Raw genomic sequence first — 21,507 nt, 5'->3', positions numbered from 1 at the left:
GTTTTGGAAAGATACAGATTTTTCACTCGGAAACAACTCCTCAAGTATGAGTCTATTGACATGTATGTTGCAGCGTTAAGAGGTCTCATAGCTACATGTGAATTTACCGGGTTAACAAATGAGTACCTGAGAGACCAGATCGTTCTTCATGTTGCTGATCCCAAAATACAACAAAGGCTGTGGCAAGCCAAGAATCCGTCCTTGGAACAGACTTTGGAGATTGCACGATCCATTGAATTGGGTGATAAGTGCATGAGAGAAGTACAAAATAAACAAGAACTGTTTGACAGAGGCTCTGTCCAGGCTGTAAGTGGTGATGAAATCAGTAAAGATGAAGAGTCATTAATTGCAATGGTAAAGAAGATAGTAAGAACTGATTTTAACAAGGGTCCCAGACAAAGTAAGGAAGTGTCATCTTGGACCCAAACCAACTGTGGTAGGTGTGGTTGGTACAAGCATACTAATCCTGATAGAGACTGTCCAGCTAACGGTATGGAGTGTTTCAAATGTGGCCAAGTGGGGCACTATGGCAAAATGTGTAGAAGCACCAGAGGGAGAGGAAGAAATATTGTGCGTGGGAGTGTCAACAGAAGTTATCGCCAGCCAATCAGAGGAAATGCCTCGGGAGTGAGAGCCGTAGAAAAAATATCCGGATCTGATGATGTTGTAGCAGTCGCATAAGAAATTGATGAGGAAGTACAAATTTTGGCCCTCTCTGCTAAGGAGAATAGGATAGGCTCGTGGGTACCAATGTCCATTGATGGGATTACCATACAAGTCATGGTGGATACTGGATCCCCGTATACCATAGTGGATGAAGACACGTTTCAAAGACTTCTTAAGAAGAAACATGAGGATCTGTGTCTGAGCAAAGTCAAAGCAACAGGATATGGCAAATCTCCGATAGACATTATAGGTTATGTCTGGGTCCATTTAGCTTTTGAAGGTAGACAAACCTATTGCAAATTATATGTTGCCCGAGAAGGATATGCCATAGTTGGCTGGTGGGAACAAGCAGCTTTCAAGATTAGAATTCATCCAGGAGAAAGCATTCCCGTCATGAGTGTTATAGACAAGTGCTGCAATTCAGATGAAAGTTTAGTACAATGTTTTCCAGAAGTGTTCAACAACAGAATAGGCATGTTGAAGGGTTTCAAGCATCGCATTATTCTAAAAAGGGGTGCTAAACCCATTGTACATAAATTAAGGAATATACCGGTTGGTACCCGTGAACCTTTGAAGAAGGAATTAGAAAGATTGTGTGCCCAAGACATAATTGAACCGATAGAAAGCTCTGAATGGTTATCCCCGATAGTGATAGTGAGAAAGACTGTGGGGGAGATTCGCATGTGTGTTGACTTGAGAGATTTAAACAACAGTATATGGGTTGATCGCCATCCACTGCCAAACATAGGAGAAATGCTTTCCACGATGGAGCCGGCTAGATACTTTACCACACTCGACTTGTCTTCCGCATATCATCAGGTAGTGTTGGATGAGGAATCTAAGCATCTTACTTCCTTTATAACCCCTTTGGGTGCTTTTCGCTTTAAAAGGATGCCATTTGGATTAGCATCCGCAGCTGCCGTTTTTCAAAGACTAATGCAGTATCTTTTTGAGGGCCTACGGGGTGTATATTTTTTCCAAGATGATATCTTGATATCAACAGTATCAGAAGCAGATCATGATGCCAAACTTGTGGGTGTGTTAAGGATTTTACAACAAAAAGGACTCACACTAAAGATTGAAAAATGTAGAATAAAAAAACAGGAAGTAACGTATTTGGGTCATCGTATTGACGCAGAAGGGATAAGGCCTAAAGAAACTTTGGTGGATACTATACTGAAAATGCCGGATCCATCTAGTAAGGATCAATTGAGGAGCTTGATGGGACTAACGGAGTATTACTCCAAATTTATTGATCATTATACTCAGAACGAACCACATGAGGAATTTGATGAAGAAGGGTGTGAATTTTGATTGGTCACTTGAATGTAGAAATGAACTACGAGTTATCAAAACATTAATAAACAAAGCTCCTGTGTTGAAGATGTTTGACTGCAGAGCCAAATCCATTATATCAGTTGATGCAAGCAAAGTGGGTTTAGGAGGTGTGTTGGAACAGATTCAGCATGGAACAAGAATCCCGATTGCTTTTGCCTCTAGGACACTGAAAGATGCAGAGAACAATTATTCCACTATTGAAAGAGAGGCTCTGGCAGTGATGTGGATACTAGAACATTTCAAAGGGTTGATTTGGGGAAGTCCCATCGAAATAAAGACGGATCATAAGCCTCTCATTCATATTTTAAATCCCAAAAATTCGCATTTAATGTCTCCACGCATCAGGAGGTGGATTTTAATCATAATGCAATACAATCTTACTGTCAGTTTTACACCTGGCAAAATGAACAAAGTTGCTGATTGCTTATCTTGCTTGCCATGCCCCGCAACACATGATGTAACTAAGGAGGAAGAGATGGAAATGGATTGTGTGATAGCACAAATACACCCCAGTTTCTCCAAAGAAGAATGGGTTGAAGCTTGCGAAATGGATGCTGAACAAGAGCAACTCAGGAGAGCAATTAGGAGTGATTGGAAAGAAGTGACAGGAAATGTTTCATCGTGGGAGAATAAGAAAGATGAAATGTCTTGTGATGGGGTGTGCATTTACCGTGGAGATTGCATAGTTCCACCCTCAAATTTAAGAGAGAAGATAATGGAAATAGCGCACGAGGGGCATATTGGAAGAAACTTAACGAAAAGGAGAGTAAGAGAAACATTTTGGTGGCCCAATATATGGAGTGACCTAGAAAACACTGTAAGAGAATGCTCTGCATGTGCAGTGAGTGACAAAGGGAAGGTGACCAGAGCTACACCATTGCAGCCTGTAACTATACCAGAATCGGTTTGGATGAAGTTGGCTGTTGATATTTCAGGTCCATTTGAAATACTGGAACCTCACAAAGTCTATATCATCGTGTTGTTTGATTATACCTCTAAGTGGGTAGAATGTGGCATAATGGAAGATTCAGTTACAGCCATGAAGATTAAGAAATTTCTGGAAGATATTTTCAATAGAGAAGGGGAACCTCAAGAGCTTATATCAGATAATGGTGCACAGTTTTTGTCAATAGAAGTGCAAGAGTTTCTCAAAGAAAGAGCGATAAGGACAGGACCACAGCCCTGTATCATCCCATTGGGAATGGGTTGGTAGAAAGAATGAACCGTTTTATTAAAGATACCATTCAATTAGCCATGGCTAATAAATTACCTTGGAGAGAGACTCTCAAGGAAGCCTTAATTACATATAGAGTCGCACCACATTCTACAACAGAGGAAGAACCTTTTACGATGATGAGAGGAAGAATTGCCTCCAACAGATTGAGACCAGCCTGGTTACCATTAAAAAAGAATAAAACTGTGGATATGGATGCAATTATTAGGAGAGTGAAGGATAAACAAGAGAAGTATAAAAAATACTATGATAGCCAAAAACATGTGAAAGAAAACAAGATTGAAGTGGGGAACTGGATCAGGGTGAAAGAACCCAGAAGAGTGCTGAAAGGAGAATCTAAGTATCGTAATCCACAAAAGGTGGTGAGCTGTTTGAATAAATCTGTGACATTGGAAGATGGAAGTAAATGGTCATGTGATGATATCATTATGACTGAAGGAAGAGTAGAGCGGATCATGAATGACAACATCAGGACGGAGAGGAGAGATATGTTGGAGGAAGGAGGTTCCACATCATCCAAGGGTGCATGCCATACCAGCACCATGAACAATGATGCTTCTGGTTTGGGACCCAGGAAAAGAGTGCCACCTGTGAAAGAGGATTTCATTTATTATTAGTAGTAAACATTTTTTTATCAGCTTTGGATTCTATGCTATCTTGATGGAGATGAGACAAGGTGTATCCTGTCAGTCAATAATTCTCAGCTGCTTATTGTTCATCCTATGTAATTTTATTTGCCTTGCTTGTTTTTTTGTCTATATTCGTTTATTGGTATTAACGGAGGGAGATGTTATAACGTGAAGGTTATTAGAACCTTCGTGACTCTGGTTCGATGTGTCGTTCCTCGGGCTGCATTCTATTCGGAAGCCAGCTGGAGGAAGGACGCAGCGGACCTAGAGAGGGAGCTCTCCATTAGCAAATAAACTTAAGTAACGAACTGAACACAAGGCTACGAGGAATTTATGTACACACGTCCACACAACAGATTGGCTTACACCTTTTGAGTATGCTTGTGAGGTGCAATAAGTGGGTGAGTCTTTCTCAGCATACTGCATACTGCCCCATTCTGGCCACAATGCCCTTATGGAAATGTTCAAAGCTGACATAAAGGACTTTGACAAATTAAAGCAGGCACTCCTCCTCAAGTCTGTGGAGGTTCAGAGTACAAGAACAAAGAAAATAATACTGGGGTATATTTTGTTACAGATTCCCTGAAAACCCTGAATCGCTGGGTATCGGGCCATAAAGTAGGCACTTTTGAAGGCATGATCAATCTGGTCATGCTGGAACACATTTTTGCTTCTTGTTCCCCTGAGCTGAAGCAGCCGTTAGCAGATTCTAAGGCGTTAAATCCTAAGAAGCTGGGCATTGCTGCTAACTAATGGGTGGCAGATGCGTCCTTTGCTCTCATGATAACCTTTTTTTCAACCAAAGCCCCTTTCACCTTCCACATACAGTCTTCCTGCTTTCAGTATTGTCCCCTCTTATTTATTTATTTTTGTTTATTTATTGCATTTGTTGATAGCGCCCAAGACCCGGGGGTATCACGGCACTAGAGGTTTCAACGTGAACTGTACATTGAAAGACATATTGTAAAGGCATTGTGTCAAATGGTGCTTATCCAGACATAAAATAGTACAGGTAGAGTACTTGTAGTCAGTCATAACCGTTGAACAGAAATGTTTTGATCTTTTTGTGGAAGGACATGTAGGAGGGGTCTTGTTTGATGTTGGGGGGCATGTTTCAGAGGATTGGGGCGATGGCTGTGAAGCTAGATCCTCCTGCTCTTTTTCTGGAAACCCTTGGGGTATTTAGAGAGGTGGAGGAGGAGGAGCGCAGGCTACATGAGATGGGTTTTAATGTGACGCGATGGGTGAGGTAGGGTGTGGCAGGGTTCTGTATGCAGTGATGGGTGATGGGTAGGATTTTAAACTCTATGGGAGCCTGGACTGGAAGCCAGTGTGCTTTGAGTCTCACATTGGAGATGTGGTCGGAGCGTTTCACCCCCCACCCCCCACTGCTCTGAGGGCGTTGTTTTGGATTAGTTGCATTTTTTTTTAGGTTTTTCTGTGGAAGTATGGCGTTGCAATAGTCAAGTTTGCTACATATGATGGCTCTGTTTCATTGAGTAGGCTGCGGCTGAGGTGATAGCCTTGAGGTGTTTGTGCATGTTAAGTTCAGCACCAAGGTATACTGTTGTATCCTAGTAAGTGTATGGTCTATATCTGGTATGATTGCTGTGGGTCTGTGAGTGGAGCTTGGAATGTTGGTGTGAGGCATGGAAGGTGGTGAGTGAGAGGGTTCCATGTTGGACAGTTAGGGACTAGCAGGGAGAGAGCCAGGGTTGAACGCAGCATACTATTGATCTCCTATTCTCACCTTCCTACTGATGCTGTAACTAAATACAGAAGACTTACTTTTTGTATACCTGGCTCCCTGGTGGTTCCTGTGTGTCCTGCTTGAAGTTTATACCACCAGTAGATACATCATTTGGCGACGAGGATGGGATGGTGCAACACATCCTTAACTCAGGAGATGAAGATTTTTAATACATATTTATGTAGTGTTTATGTGTTGTGTGGACAGTGTTTTTGGAGTTGCGTCTGTGAGCGCATGGAGTTGCTTGTGTAGTTGTGGGTGTGTGACACGGGGGCGCACAGGTTTTAGTAGGAGTCTAGTAATTATGTGAGTGTAGCATGTTATGTAGTAGTATTGTACGTGTCATGTGTGGCACGTTTGTAGTGAATTTGCATGCAAATAATGGGGTTTTGCTTTCACACTGTGGCCAGATGTGATTGCTGTTTGTATTTTGAAAAACCTTCAGGGGTTGGACAATTTACTGTTGAGTGCTCCAGGGAGTTAAACCTTTTGGTTTTGGGTAGTGGCGTAGTTGCCAGGGCAAGGGGCCCAAAACATAGTTGGAGGTCTTTACGTAAGTTGTTACGTTAGAGTTTTAGGTCACGTGGACCATTTTGTAGATTTTGGTGCGTTGTAGGTTATCGCACAATTGTTTCCTCACAGTGGAGGTTACTGTCTTGAGAGTGAATTTTACACTTTTAATGGGTTTTCTGTGGTGCCAGGCGATGCCTCAAGAGGAGTAGTGGCTCACCAGTTGATTTTGCTGTCATAATTGTGTTTTGGGGTGGCACACAGTTTTGGAGTTTTTGTTAGTGTGGTATTTTTGGGAGTTTGCAGTGTTAAACTGAGTTGAACTACACTGACACCCGTTTTAATATTTATTCTAAAAGTTTTGGGAGAGTTTAGATTTGCACATTTTACTTTTAATCTCTCATGTGCATCTAAACTAAATTTTTTGTGCAAAATTATGTTTTGCAAGGCACCACATTTTTCATTTTGTGTGTATATTTGTAGTTTTCGGGAATATTCTGCAAGTGTTTTATTTCCATCTTTTCAACATTTGTGTAAGAATTTCCTGTGTTTGCAAGGTTGTATCTGTGCACATTACCTTTTAGCACACCACGTCTTTTGTGGGTGTGTCGTGTTTTAATTGTGACCTCTGTATTGTTAGTGGCTATCCTATAATTTTTCGTGCTTACTTTATGTGGAGAGAGGTGGTGATGTTGTTTGGTTGTGTGTTTAGAATTATTTACTAGGTTAGAGGGAGGTTGTCAGACCTTTTAGTTGTTTTCCAGATGTTGTATTGATTTTGGAAGTAGGTAGGTTTTGCCCGCTGTGCAGTTTGACGGTAGTGTCCTGCAATAGGGGTGAGGTTTGTGCCTGGGCGTGGCAGGTTCAGGGTTTGGGTGTGGCAGGCCCTAACGGAAGGAGGTAGGTTTTGTTTTGAGGGTTTTAGTTTGTTAGTGGGGTTTGCTCATAGAGAGCAGATTGTGCTTGGGGGTGGCAGCCCCAAGGTCCTGGGGGGCAGACCAGGACAAAAGGTGGTCAGTGTCTTGAGGGTTATTTTCTTTGCACTTTGGAAAGTTTCTTTTGGGTTGTAAGGAGGGGGATGGTGTTGTATCCCAGTAAGCGTATGGTCTATATCTGGTATGATTGCTATGGGTCTGTGAGTGGTGCTTGGAATGTTGGTGTGAGGCATGGAAGGTGGTGAGTGAGAGGGTTCCATGTTGGACGGTTAGGGACTAGCAGGGTGAGAGCCAGGGTTGAAGACAGCATACTATTGATCTCCTATTCTCACCTTCCTACTGATGCTGTAACTAAATAAAGAAGACTTACTTTTTGTATACCTGGCTCCCTGGTGGTTCCTGTGTGTTCTGCTTGAAGTTTATACCATCAGTAGATACATCATATACCCTTAGAGTTTTGACATGGGTGGAAACAGGGGTGATGTTGCCACTGATGCAGGACGTGGTGAAGGCGGGGTGAAGGTGTTTGAGACGATAGGGAGAGCCAACAATGAGTAGTTCTGTCTTATCATTGTTGAGGCACAGGTGGTGGTTTGCCATCCACGCCGGGATGATGCTAAAGATCTGGTTGACATTGTCAGAGTCAAGTTCGTAGTTGCCAGTGAGTTTGAGGAGGACCTGTTTGTCATCCGTGAAATTGGTGTAGGGGATGTTTAATATATCCAGTTTTATCGAAGAGTGGCTTGGTGTACATGTTATAGAGTGTGGGTGAAAGGCAAGAACTTTTGGGGATGCCAAAGGAGGCAGGGGTTGGATCTGCAGATTCGGACCCAGCGAAAACTCTGGAGGTATGTTAGCTAACGAAGGCCTTTATCCAGTCAGCTGCTTCGACGGAGAGGTTGAACAAATCATTGAGGAGGTGGCAGAGGATGTCATGATTAACAAGATCGAAGGCAGCTGAGAGGTCAAGTAAGAGGAGGATGTCAAGGTCTGGAGGGTGGAGGTTGTGATTAAGTTGTATTTTAAGATTGAGGAGGGCAGATTCAGTGCTGTGCTTGGGACTGATTCCAGATTGTCTGGTGCCAAGTAGGTTGTTTGTTTCCGGTGCGTTTGGAGTTGGGAGTAAGCAGTGTTGTCGAGGATTTTCAGGAGATAGGGAACAGTTGTGATGGGGCGGCATTTGGTGGAAAGGGTGTGTTTTTTCAGGAGTGGTGTCACCCATGCTTATTTGATGGATTTGGAGATTGTGCGGGTATTGAAGGATGTGTTGTTAAATATAGCAATGGTGGGAGCGAGGGGTTCTGCGTAGATTTGGATGAGGTTAGAAGGACAGATGTCACCTACGCAGTAAAAGGCTTTGAGGCGTTAGATGGTGTTGAGTATGTCGGGGGAAAAAGGGGGGTGTTTGCGGTGAGTGAGGTGCTGGGTCGGGGGGAGTTCTTGGTGGGGAGCAGTATGGATTTTTTTGCGGTGGTTTTGTTTCAGAGATTGTGAGTTTTATTCATAAGGGCTGATTGGACCAGGGAGCACCCAGCGTTTGGCTTTGAGGAAGCTGGTGGATGGGGGCTGGGGATTCAAGCTACTTGAGAATCTTGAAAAGTTCTCTGGTGTTGGAGCTAGCTTCGCTGATGCTGGTGTTATAGACGCTGGATTTGGTGGTGATAACGGCTTTTATGTATGAGGAGGCTGAGTTGGAGAAGGCTTCCTTGTTGTGGGGTCTTTCCTCCGGAGGTGTTATTTGGCTCGTGGCTTTTCCTCTGACCTGGCATTCATTCCACCTTGACACAGGCCTCCGAATGTTAACTGTGTACCCATCCACTTTTCATTGTGTCATTGTCAACACAGGCTATTTACTGTTTGCTTTTGTTCGTTTCCCCACAGTCGCTCTTCCTACTTTTCTTGGGGCCCTCAGAGGAAAATACCACAGAGTGTACCACAGCTGCAGTTGCCCTTCTAGCTGGCCAGGCTACTCTCTCTTCCTGAGCCACTTGTCATTGTCTTTTAGTAAACCCTGCTGCTTTCAGCAAAGCATTGGCGGCCGAGACTTCCTATGTCTCTGGGGTTGCTGCCCTTGTTTTCTTTGTGCTTACGGTGTCCCAAAAGAAAGAGGTAGAGGGCAGCGATGTGCAGAGCTCTCCCTTTCACTACACCACAACAATGAAACAAACCACTCTCCCTTTCCAGCACTGGCCTTTCCACCAATAAGGTTGGCCCACGCTGATGTTGCCACTCCCTGCCTCCACGCCTGGTCTCCAATGTCTTCACGGGCAGAAACTGAGACCTTCTCAGATCGCGGGGCCCTGCTTGGAGGCAACCACATGAAGCATGCAGCTCTGATACAATCAGATTCCCAAAAGACAGAGAAATGAGCATTCACAGGCTTCAATCCCACTCCTTGGAACTCTCTGCCTTGCCAATTGAGACTAGCTTGGTGAATGCCTGTGAATACCTGTGAATTCATCTTTCACCTCGACAGCTCTGAATGTGGCTGTTATGTACTTTGTAAAGTGTGTCAATGTCCCTTGGGGCTAGATCAGCGATTTAAATGTCCCAATGAAAGGAAAACAAAAATATAATATATAATCTTATGAGTGGAGATGCATTTTACCAATATTCGCATATTACCCTTGCCCTGCATGGAATACCGGAATGAGACTGTGTACAACTTTAGGGGACCATTGTGGCCGACGCTGCCTAGCATGGTTTGTGCCTGCGATACAATCGGGACTGGGTGCGTTCTATTGTAGTCATTGCTCACTATGGTCTTAAAAGCCAGCCAAAAGGTGCCATTCATATTTGCCATTGGGGCTCTGGGATACCACAAAGAGGCAAGGCATAAAGGCATCTGGCAGTAAATAGCATGCCACTCATCAAACCATGCCCCTTATTGTTGTTTTTTTTATTTCTCAAGTTGTGTTCTGGCGACCTCAAAATTTGTGTGTGTAACAGACATCTTAAACATTGTAACATACTCTGTTGTTTGGTGAACACTGTGGTTTGTCGAGAGCACCCCAAAGTCTTGGAATGCCCTTCAGCTTTAAGGTTGAAAAGTTGGAATATACTTATTATTTACTGTCGACCTTCCCCTGAGTGCTAGGCTGAAGGCCTGTAGTTAATTTGTGTGACAGAATTCCATCTGCAAGGGCAGAAAAGACCTGTTTTTTGTGATAAAATGATGCAGGCAATTCTGCCTCGGAGAGTAAGCTCTGCTAATCAAGTTCACTGTCATAATGCTCCATGCCAAAATGTATAGTGCACGCATGTGCCTCTGCCGTGACGGTCTACTGACACCCCTGAGAAGCTACATTGTAGTGACAATGTGGCAGGTTAGAAGATCACATGTGCATTTCTGAACACAGTTGTTGGCGTCTACCTTAGGTAGCCCTGATCAAAATAATGTAGTTGTCCAAACCCAGAGCATTTGGGCAGTTAGATTAATAACTAAATATAAACCAATTCAGCTAAAAGCAATTGATGTCATTGTATTGTCAGCTTGGTGGGCAGTGGCTCATTCATGGTAGGGTCTGGTGTGTGATCAGCTTTCTGGGCTGGGTTCATCCAAAGCAACCATTTGGGTTCCAGCAAGGAAACCCCCACTTCCTTCCTTCAGAGAATGCTTCCCACCCTCTCCAAAACACAAGAACTCACCCTATGAGGTTAGCAAGGAACCAGTGCTTTAAAGACAGTCCTGTCAGCACAATCGCCCATTCCCACAATGATGCTGATTACTGGAGTCCTTTAGATGTTGACAGGCAGAGGAAGGGGCACTTTAGAGTACCCCAGGAGAAAGTTACAGTCCAAATAGGGCTCCCTCCATAATGGATTTTCCAGAACTCCCAAAATCCCTGTCCCCCTTTCCACTTCGTGCAGGCAGAGCACTCTGGGTGTAACATCACAAGGCAAAAGGACTGTTACAGCAGTGAGGATTGGACCATATACAGAACACTAGAAGGGAACCAATTCACTGTGGACTTTTGCCTATAGAAGGAGGGGATGGGGAGACCCCCCTCTTAGTTAATTCATCTTTGGACTCTGAAAGAAGGATTGCCCTGGAACTTTGTCAGAGGGCATGGGCAGTTTGCTCCAATGTTCTCTGCCATAGAGGTGAAAATAGAGTGCTCAACAAAAGAGACACACTCTTCCCCTTACCATTCCAAGGAAATATTTGGGGTGACTGCTGACTGGAGAAGACCTACTGCAGTGGGGACCACTGGTACCCAAGACCCTGCTCCCTGGAGGTGACAGAACCGCACAAGTGCTCTCCACGAAACGTCATGGTTAGGAAGTGTCGTAGAAAGGATTGAACTTTCCCTGGACACCCTGGGCATGCCCAGAAACAACCCAAAACCTGTTTCCCATTTTGAGATGCTTTTTGAACCTACTTGTTCATGCTCAACTCACTTCGAGCTGCTGTGGGACCTGCAGTGCTGCCTTAGGTTTTCTAAGCACTTTGATGTGCTAACCTGCTTTTTAACACCATTGAAGCCAATCATCTCCCCTTGACTGGACCTCTGGCTCGACCCCGCCGCTGCTACTGACTCACCAATTTTCAAGAGCTGACTTGATCTGGTGGAAGCCTTGTTTTGACCCGTCTTGAGCACCAATTCAACCCGCTAGAAGCCATGGACTCAACCCATCTTGAAAGCCGACTTGCCCCACTAGGAGCCCTCACCTCGAATTATCTTGATGCTGACTAGCCCTTGGGATAGCTCTACCCTTGGACGTCTCAACACTCTCCAGAAATGTAGCAGCACCTAGAAACTTGGCTTGATACTTTTAAGCCTCATAGACAAGCATCAAAAGGTATTTGAAGTGGTCATGTCCTCTGGCCTGCCTTAAAGAGCTCTAGTGATCTATAAGAACCCACTCTACCTTTTTAAAGACATCTACAATAACTTTGACATTTTTGGCTGACATTAGTGCCTGGGTACTCCTGTCTTCAACCCAGAGTGCCCTCTTTATTCCAAAGTTGTGGTTTATCTGTGTTTACCTATCCAGGGACAGGTTATCGTGTTTTTGAGTAGGTTGTTTGTATTTGCTAGTTTAATTAAGGTACCCTTTTTTTTGTACAACCTTTGTCAGACATGATTTTATTTTGTACCCCGATACTATTGTTGTTTGATTTGCTTCTGTACCAGCTGCTACCCTTCCTGAGGAGTGTAGCCTGCCATCGGCCTGCTCTACACTGAGTGGCGAAGGAGGAACTCCAGTTGAGTTGTGTCCGTTTCACCTTTATGACTGGGATCACTGCTGGATTAGTAGTAGTGTGGGGATAAGGATAAGCATGAGTTGTAATGCACTACCGATCCCTGTGCTCATGAAGAGCAGCAGTCGTTTCGTCTGAATTTTGTTTCTTGGACTACTTTTGTTTCTCAAATCTTCAGTCCTGTAGAGCCCACACTGTTCCCTTTTTCCTTGAACAGTCCCAAGGCCTGTAATCAGAGCATTGTATGGCCTTGTGCTGTTAAGCCCTCTCTTTTTTTTACGGATGCTTAAAATCCCTGGCTTCAAACAGGTGGTGTGATCTTTCTACTGTGAACCGTCAGCCTTCTGTTGGCACTCACACTTGGTTTTCCACTGGCACGAATTCCCGTAGGGCTAAGTATTTTTAACAACATGTTCTAGTCCTATCATGAGCAGTATACAACTATACTATACATCAGCTAATTGTATCCTTGTACATATAGAGGACGCTCTCTGATTCACTTTGATACAGGTCTCAGCTGCAGGAAAAGCAAACAGTAACTTCCTCTGGTGACCCCGTGCAAGATGTCACAAGAGGAAGTTACAGTCCTCAGCCACAACCCGGTTTATTGATTTACTTTTTAAAATGTTTGTCGGATACATGGACCCGGATTATTTATTTCTGCAATGTTTGGTGTGCATAAATAAATAAGTATACAGACATCTGACAAACATTGCATGAATAAATAAATACCCCAATTAACATTGAAACTATCCCACACGATGCAGCCACCCAACTGCTTTCAGAGGGGAGCTGCAGGAGCTGTACCTGGTGTGGTTCAAGTAAAACAAAACGTTGCTTATGGCGAACAGAAAACAGCAGGTTTTGAGAATGAGGTTGCAGGACAATCCCTCTGTTTAAACCAGGATTTCCCCACAGATTATCTGCTCTTTCACCATTAGCTGGAGTAATTGCTCTTCTTAATGATTCTTTCACTGTATGCTTAAACTACTCCGCTGTATGAGCTCAGATTGCAGTGCAGACTAACATTGCTGTTGGTAGATGGCTGGTACGGTTTGCTCCTGTGTACATGTGCCGATCATCCTGTGTATACATATACTGAGCAGGGTCGGACTGGCCCATAAAATTGTCTCAGGCACCAATGAAAAAGTGGCCCATAGCTGTAAATGGAAATTCATTCCTTTTCTGACCCTGTTTGAATAGTACCCAAGGGGGATTTTATTGTTTAATAAAATAGGATGCAAATTGTGCATTTTTGCAATTGTGCAACACAGGTCAAACTATTATTCGCATAGTGAAGGAACTCATCACCAGTGCCATGGAAGTGGTTTAAAGCGGAATTGATATAAAGTTTGGAAAAGAAGCAGCATGAAAGAAATTTTAAACTATATTTTGGAAATTTTCTTTGATCGGAGGTCAACTGCCAGCTCTGTCCCACCCTAAACCCTGCCTCCTTGGGCAGCGCCCCTACCCAAAAAATCCGCCCCACCCCTGCCCTTGTGGGATCCCCCATCCAATTTATTTGCCCATTTCCACCACTGGGTTCATGCATAAAGACCCCGTCCCTATCCCATGGAACAGTAAAGAGCCACGTAGCCTGATGAAAATGTGACAAACTGTGTGGCCAGGGTCGGAGCCAGCCTCAAAATTATGAGGGATGGAGGGATGACAGTTTTGAGAACTCGTTGTGAGTGGAGTCATGAACCCATTGGGCTGTCGACCCCGCCCTTCCCCTGAGGCCAGCTGAAAGGCTATTACACCTTCCTTTGGCCCATCAGATACAGTTTTTATTTATTCTGATTCAGAGGATATTGAGCTTTACAAAGAGATGCTAATCATTTGAGGTGCCTGAACAGGCTTTTGCTCTCCTCCCCTATGCGTTTGCTGCTGCTGCTGCCACGTTAATGATTGTTTAAACGTAATTACTCTGCTCTCCCAGGTGATACATTTGACAGGTTCTTGTACAGCACCCCTTTCCCACCAGCATCCTTGGGCTAGGCATCTGGAAAGCGTGCTGCCTTCTTCCTGCAATCCCCTTAATGTTGGTGTGCTTAAGCCCCCCTGGCCGGGCCTGCCGATGCTCCTGTGTGTGACTGTTAAAAACATGTGCTGACATAATGTGACATTTGTTCAACACGACCGAGTCCCTATTTATTCTTGGAAATGTCAAGTCCTGCCAATCACGTTGCCTCGTGTGACCCCTGGATGGTTTCCAAAATGGGAGAAGTTTAAAAGCTGGCGCTTGCCTGAGGTCCAGAGACGCACTGTTCCAAACAAACAGACATTATTGTACTGTTCCAAACAAACAGACGTTATTGGTCTCAGGAAGATAGCTCAGGGGCAATGCACTCGCTTTGGAAGCAAGATGACGCAATGCAGCACACGTTTGATCCCCGGGTGCGTGCTTAGAAACCTCTGGGTATTAAGCGCGTTATAAATAATCAATTTCAAATGTCTGTAGTTCCGGTGTGTTCCTTATGTCGCACACTCCCTGGCCACTGCATCCATGAGGTATGTATCTTAAAATAAACGTGTGTCTGTTTCTCAGCAATACAACGCCACGCTTCAGAGGATTAACCAGGAGCCAAATTTGCGTCACTGAACCAACAAGAGATGATGAATGTTTTCCAGGGTAGCGTTTGGATATTGAGTCAGGTACACAGATGACTTTAAGGATCATTGCACGTACAGCTCCCATGCCCTCCTAAACGATTCAGGCTTAGAAGAATCTATTAGTGAAAGTGCACAGCCACAGGAGGGTGAGGAGCGCAAATGGGCGCAATAAATGTAGTGATAGAAGCGTAGGTAGGCCCACATATAGGTCATGTGTGACATTGTGTCACAGTAGTGAAATATAATGTGTGACGATGGGGATGTATACATAGGGCCTGGCTGCGGGAAGCCCTGAAGCGTCACCCTATTGGAAGGGAGGCCTAGTAGTTTGTATTCTTTGTTGGAGGTGTAGCAGTGGGGCATAATGAAGAGCTTGAACATTTCACCCTGTTCCCAAGCCCCAGTAGTGAAGCTGAGAATAGTAGCATTCACACCAATCAGATAATGGTTTAAAATTGTATCCAGCCATAGGTCTGCGAAACCAGAATGGAATGTGATCGGCAGAGCAAGGGTAGAGCAGTGCCCTTTCTGAAGGACAAACCCATGGGAGAGAGGTCAGAGGTCTTGAGCTGCCAACATGCTCGGCCTAAATTTAGGGCACTTGCGCCCCCTTGGATGATGGCCGTCACATTTGAACTGCCAGACAACTGGAACATAGAGTACCCAAATCCATCAGAATTAGGCCAATTAATGTGGTTCGAGAGAGAGAGCAAGGTGTACTGTGGGTGGGCGACTGATAAGGCGGGAGTGAGCATCAGAACATCTCATGATTTGCAATATAAGGAGCAAATGGTGATGCCAACAAATCTAGTGTAGAGCTGGGGAAGCATGGTGTGGGCTCCTGTGTGCCTGGCATCAAGAGAAGTGCACTAATATTGCAAGGAGCCAATTTGACTGCAAATGTATCCACTGAGCTTATGTTAACGACCAGGTGCACACCATGTGACTAGGCTGATGGGGCGGGTAACATTCCAGGTAACTTGCTAATCCAGTAGCGGGAATCAAGGTGATGGAGTAGGGGGACCACGTGTTAGAGGACAGGGGTAGATTTGGGTGTGGCAAATCGGTCAAGGAACTATAGGGGACTGGTAGTATGTATATAGGTGGTAGCCAATGTGGGTGGGGGATTAACAATGTGTATTGTTTATGTCACAAGTGATGATTTCTTTCCTTAAAACCTCGTTTTTGCTTTGAACTAACATAGAGCTCAATGCCAGTTTGGTTCTAAAGGACCTTCTGTCACCTATTCCCTTTTTGTATACAAAATAAATATTGCGTTCCTTGCAAAGAGGTGCACCAAGGCTTTTTCCTTAGAGGAGTGTTTTTTTATTGTCTAGTTGTCTGGAGATCTTGCCTTACAACCTCTTCCTGTGGATCCATCTCCAATGCATCAAAAAGTATCTGGAGAGAAAAGAAAAAGGAGCATGTCATTGTCATCCTGAGTATTGTATGGTATATAGATTTTGTAGAACACTGTTATTCCCGAGAAAGGGGTTTCCTCGCACTGAAGGCCGAAACAATGTGGAAAAGAAGATACGTTTAAGAAAAAGCTAAGCCAAAAAGCCAAGTCTTTCAAAATACAGAAGGTTAATGTCACATAGGTATGTTTGTATGGCACCAGTTTGTCTTGGGAGCCAAAAGTAGCTCCTGGTAGCTGTTGGTGTCAGGCCAATCAGGTTTTCCAGGGCTAGAAGCAAGAGCTAAATATCTCCCGGATCCCAATAATTTCGAACGCTGTTTGATTGTGCTGACCATCGCTGTACTTGATAAAGACTGCATGGTATGCAATACACAATATGTTTCTGTTGGCATTGGCTGCAATGTATGCTGCCACGATGCTGCTGGCAGAATCTCTGTGGCCTCACTGTTTGCCTCCCACAATGCTAGTGAGTCTCATAACATTGAAAAAATCATGCAGTTCCAAGTCTTTTTAGTTTGGCCCGTTAAGTGGCGCTACCTTTAAGCTGAAACTATTGTCATTACAATAAGAGTTTCAAATATGGGCTTTGAATGAGGTTATGTAATGCTTTTCCAATCGAGAGGACATTTTAGGAGGGATACACAGTTGTTAGATTATTGAATCCCTCCCATTCCCTGCCCCTAGCCATGCTAAACCCTAAGGCTAATCCCACCCATTCCTGCCAATCTCAGAACTCTTTGAGCTCTTCCATGGAGGCAGCCATCTCGGATGACTGTCTCTAAGGAAGCTCTCTGGAAACAAGCCGAAACTAGCAGCCATCTTTGAAAAGGAAAGATACCAGGCATCTTCCAAATAAAATGATATATTGAATCGTATTAGTACAATCTTTTTTTTTATAGCTTACAATACTTTTGACAGCAGTAATAATTTCTGTCCTTTCTGCATTTCATTTCCTTGTTTTATTTAATATAGCTAGGGCTGTTGCTCGTCTTTTTTAAATCGGTTTTAATATGTATCAATGTCTTACAACACAAAATCGGCAATGCTGTGATACATGTCATGTAGTGCTTGAACCCTTACTGGCACAATGATTGCCTCTGTCAGCTGAGAAGGGTCATGCAGATGCTTTCCCTGCATGGTCGCGCAATCCGACTGGTTGCGCTCGACATCACACATAAATTGTCTGGCTCACTCCACCTCTTTCTGTCCTTCGATGCATTACCTTTCTGTTGTTTTCCTTCCCAGACCCTTTTAAACCAACTGTAAAGTGTTCAAATAAGAAACTTGCAATAAGACATGAAACCCCACAGTGCTCATGTCAGAGAGGATCTCAGGGTCTTTAGCCCTGGGATCCTCTCTGACGTGAGCACTGTCCTCTGCGTGTTCGCAGGATTTTGCCCGCAGGCAGGATTTCTTGATCCCTGCTGCCTGCATGCACCGCATTGCTCACAGCGTGGAGCTAGAAACCCAAAGGTGTGAGCAAAATCCCACTAACACACAGAGAACAGTGCTCACGTAAGCAATGTCCTCTCTGTGTTCACAGGATTTTTCTTCACTTCCGATTTCTAGCTCCCCGCTTCCGGCAATGTGGTGCATGCTGGCAGCAGGAGCTAGGAATCCGAAGTGTGAGCAAAATCAAGTGAGCACACAGAGGATGGTGCTCGCGGATTCTGAGCACTGTCCTCTGTGTGTTTGCGAGATTTTGTACACAAATTACATTGTAACTGAAATGACAAATATATAAACACTTAAGTGAAGCAAAAATAGTATTAACTTTGTATTCCCTATTTGGAACGGAAGAATACTAGTATATGAATGCAAAATTATGTCAGCCTATAAAACTCTTCTGTGTTATGCAGCTTTTTAGTAAAGTCATAAAGACCCACAAAAACAAAACTGCGTGACAAGGCTATCTGTTAGTAAAAATGATGCACCTTATTTGAAAAATAGATTTTCAATGCAAAAACCAATGTCAATGCTTCCAGAATAAATTAACTGCTTGTAGAAGCGCCTTCTTACTGCTTGGGAACTGTCATTTAAACATTCCACCTCCTTGAGAAATGGTAAGCAAGCATTTCAGATGGTTTAGGGCAATTTTGACCTTGCTGGGAGGCTCCTCTTTTCGCAGCAAGCGAGTTTGTCGGATGGGGCGGCTTTTCACCTGTTCTGAAGCACAAAGACTACATTACAGAGGGGTGGCTGGTGAGTATTGCAGGTACATTTTGTGTATCACTGATTAGCCACCTCCTTTATTCAAACATAATGGAGCTTAAATGTTCATCTCACCCGGGTGAACAAGGTGTTCTCTCCACCCCCCAATTGATTTTGAGAACCTGACGAAGACATGAGGTTGAACTCTTGTAGTGTCTTCACCTGAAGACACAGGAGACTTGTACTCTCCTCCAATACACTCCATGGGATAGTAGAACAGAATGCTAGTAAGTGTGCTCATGGGATAGTAGAACAGAATGCTAGTAAGTGTGCAGGTTTAGATCCCGGAAAGTATTTCTGGGTCAACCAAAGGTGGTTACTTGGCCATTCTGTGATAAAGCTAGGCTTTATGCCAGTTATCCACACTAAAAAACTGCAGTGAGACTTGCGTGTCTCCCAATGCCCCCCAAACTCCAATCTTATTGGCTTGCTTGTGCAGCAGTGTTCTCTGGTGTAGTGCTTTCCTGAAAGTGACACCCTTAAAGCAGGCGCTACATGCATATTGTTTTCTCCTTGGCAGGAAAACACTCAGTATCTCATGGTTGCTTTTCTTCCAGTTAGCAGACATCGCTGGCCAATCTGGAGGCTTGCCAGCGTTTTAGGCTCATGTCCAACCCACTTAACACCGGGACAGGAATGCCTCACACTATCTCTGCACCTTCGCTGCTGCTGCAAGGCTGCACCCCGATAAGTGGACATACATAGATTAAGGACAAACAACATTGGACATTTTTAAGTGCAGGTAGGCAGTACGGCCAGCTGCGCTTAGGCTGTAACCATGATGGGTAAAGTGCTAGAGTGGAGGCAGAGGAAGTGAGGGATAGAAGCAGGTTAGAGGGAACATTTTTAGCTTTGCTAGCTAGGATAGATGGGTGGGTTGTGTGAATGCTGCTGATTGAGCACAGAATGCAATCTATAGGACACATGTTTGAATCCCATGGAGGTAGAATCAGGATTTCATCCATCTGTGATTGACCAGAAATAGGAAAATCATGTTTCAGGATATTTTTTTCCTTGTTAGTAGCAGGGAGCACAGAGCTGAAACCTATGTTTTTCTTGCAGGCGCAGCGACATACACTCTTTTGGTTGCTAGCTTATCTTCCAGCCATGCATTTCCCAGATATGATAACTTGAAGTTGAGGGCGCTTTCGATTTGGTGCATTTTGTTGCATCTCTTGGGATTGTGTGAGTTCTGTATGTTGGAGATGACACAAAGCTTGTAGGTGTTTAGTTATTTGCCCACCCATTGATTGACCATGTGTATAAAGTATTAGTCATTTCGCAGGCACTGCTATTAGAGGCCCACAAAACCCCAAACTGTTGGCATTGCCAATGCCTGTTTGTATTAATACCAGCAATTCTGTGTACCTCTGATGTGCCCATTTTCTTTTCTTTTTTGGAGGTATCCCTCAGAACTCATTGTTCTTTTCCACCCTGCACTCATCTTAAGACCTTCCTGCTCTTGGGTGCCTTACTTCAAGACGGGGGTGCACCACAAACCCATGTGCTCCTCCTGCTTATGCACTTCACCACCAACCACCTGCACCTACCTATCTTCCTTTTGTTTGCAGCCACTGATACTACTCACACCTTACCTCTATGTGCTCGAATGTGCTCTCTCATTCCAACCTGCTCAGCCTCCTTTCCCTTTCCCACCTCATCTACCTGCATTTTCTTCCACATCTGTATTTTCTAGTATGCCGCTGGCCTTTTGTGATGAATTCGACCATCCGCACGGGGAGTGTGCGCTCGCCTGGGCTTTGTTAACATTTTGTAAGAAATGGAATGATGGGAGATTAACCTCAGAAAACGTGTGGGGCTAATCCTCACACATTTTTCTATGTGCGCCACACAACAAACACATAGTCAAGTGTACTCCGGGGACAAAGCCTACAGGGGCAGTCGTCCCTGTCATGTTCAGCTGGAATGTGACAGCTATTGGTACATCAAAGCATCTCAAGAAGAGGGAAGGCAACCCCTTCCTCTGACCATGGCCAGCCTAATTAAAATATCAAAGGCTCAATGGATCCACCCTGTTTTATTGTAGTTCTGTGTGGTGGCAGCACATACTGATGAGAGTTAATTGAAGAAGGCCTGTGAAGGGGCTTGTTCACAGAACACAACTCCTCATCGGCACACCTCCACCATCCTTTCCCCTCACTCTGTGGCCAGCCTCCCTTAGCCCTCCTCCTACCCCCACCTGCGAGGCTAAGAACCTCAGGGTCATCTTGACTCCACACTTTCCTTCTCCGCCCACATCTCTGATGTCTCCAAAAAGTCAACCTTCCTACTGCACCTCCTTAGAGGTTCTCTGCCTTTCCTCTCCTTCCCTCAGAAGCTCATGGTCTTCCAAGCTCTGGTTCTCTCTAGGTTGAACTATTGTAACTGCCTCTTTCTAAATTGACCTGCCTCTACTCTCCGCCCACTGCAACTAATCCAGAACAGGACTGTGAGATTTGTCCTTGGCCGCAAGCCCTGGGATCGTATCTCTCCAGCTCTGAAATCCCTCCATTGGCTCCCAGTGGATGCAAGGATTACATTCAAAACCCTCTGCTTTGTCCACAAGGCTTTCTGGGGCCTGGATCCAAAATACCTCAGCTATCCTTCCGCAAATACCTCCACTCTAAAGCTCTTCACTCCTCTACCTCTAATTCCCTCAGGGTCAGTCGTTTTTCAAAGAAATGAGCTGGGGGTGGATCTCTGTCTTCGGCTGGGACCTCCCTCTGGAACAGCCTCCCTGCCACTCTAAAACTTGTGGAGAACCATCTCCGGTCCGGAAGCACCTCAAGACCTTCCTCTTTTCTTCTGCCTTCGCTCCCCTGTCCCCTGCTGATCTGTTCTCTCTTGGCACCGTGCACCTGGCCACCCTCTGTCCTCTGGGCCGAGGTACCTGCTCACCCTGCCACCCTCCCACACTGCCTCCGGGCCACCCCTTGAACTGGGGTCTGTATCTGCACCCATAGAGCCCCCCCTTTTCTTCCTGCACTTATCAGAC

General features: G+C 44.7%; 1 protein-coding gene across 1 annotated transcript in view; it reads left to right on the top strand.

Moving 5' to 3' along the window:
- Positions 1–21,507, top strand: part of DNAJB4 (DnaJ heat shock protein family (Hsp40) member B4) — a 358,470-nt gene that overhangs the window by 26,976 nt on the left and 309,987 nt on the right. The window lies entirely within an intron of this gene.

This window comes from Ambystoma mexicanum, chromosome 1q (genome assembly GCF_040938575.1).
Source record: "Ambystoma mexicanum isolate Mex_15411 chromosome 1q, UKY_AmexF1_1, whole genome shotgun sequence".
NCBI lineage: Eukaryota > Metazoa > Chordata > Amphibia > Caudata > Ambystomatidae > Ambystoma > Ambystoma mexicanum.
Note: the sequence above shows the minus strand (reverse complement) of the source record. Positions and strands in the feature narration are given on the sequence as shown.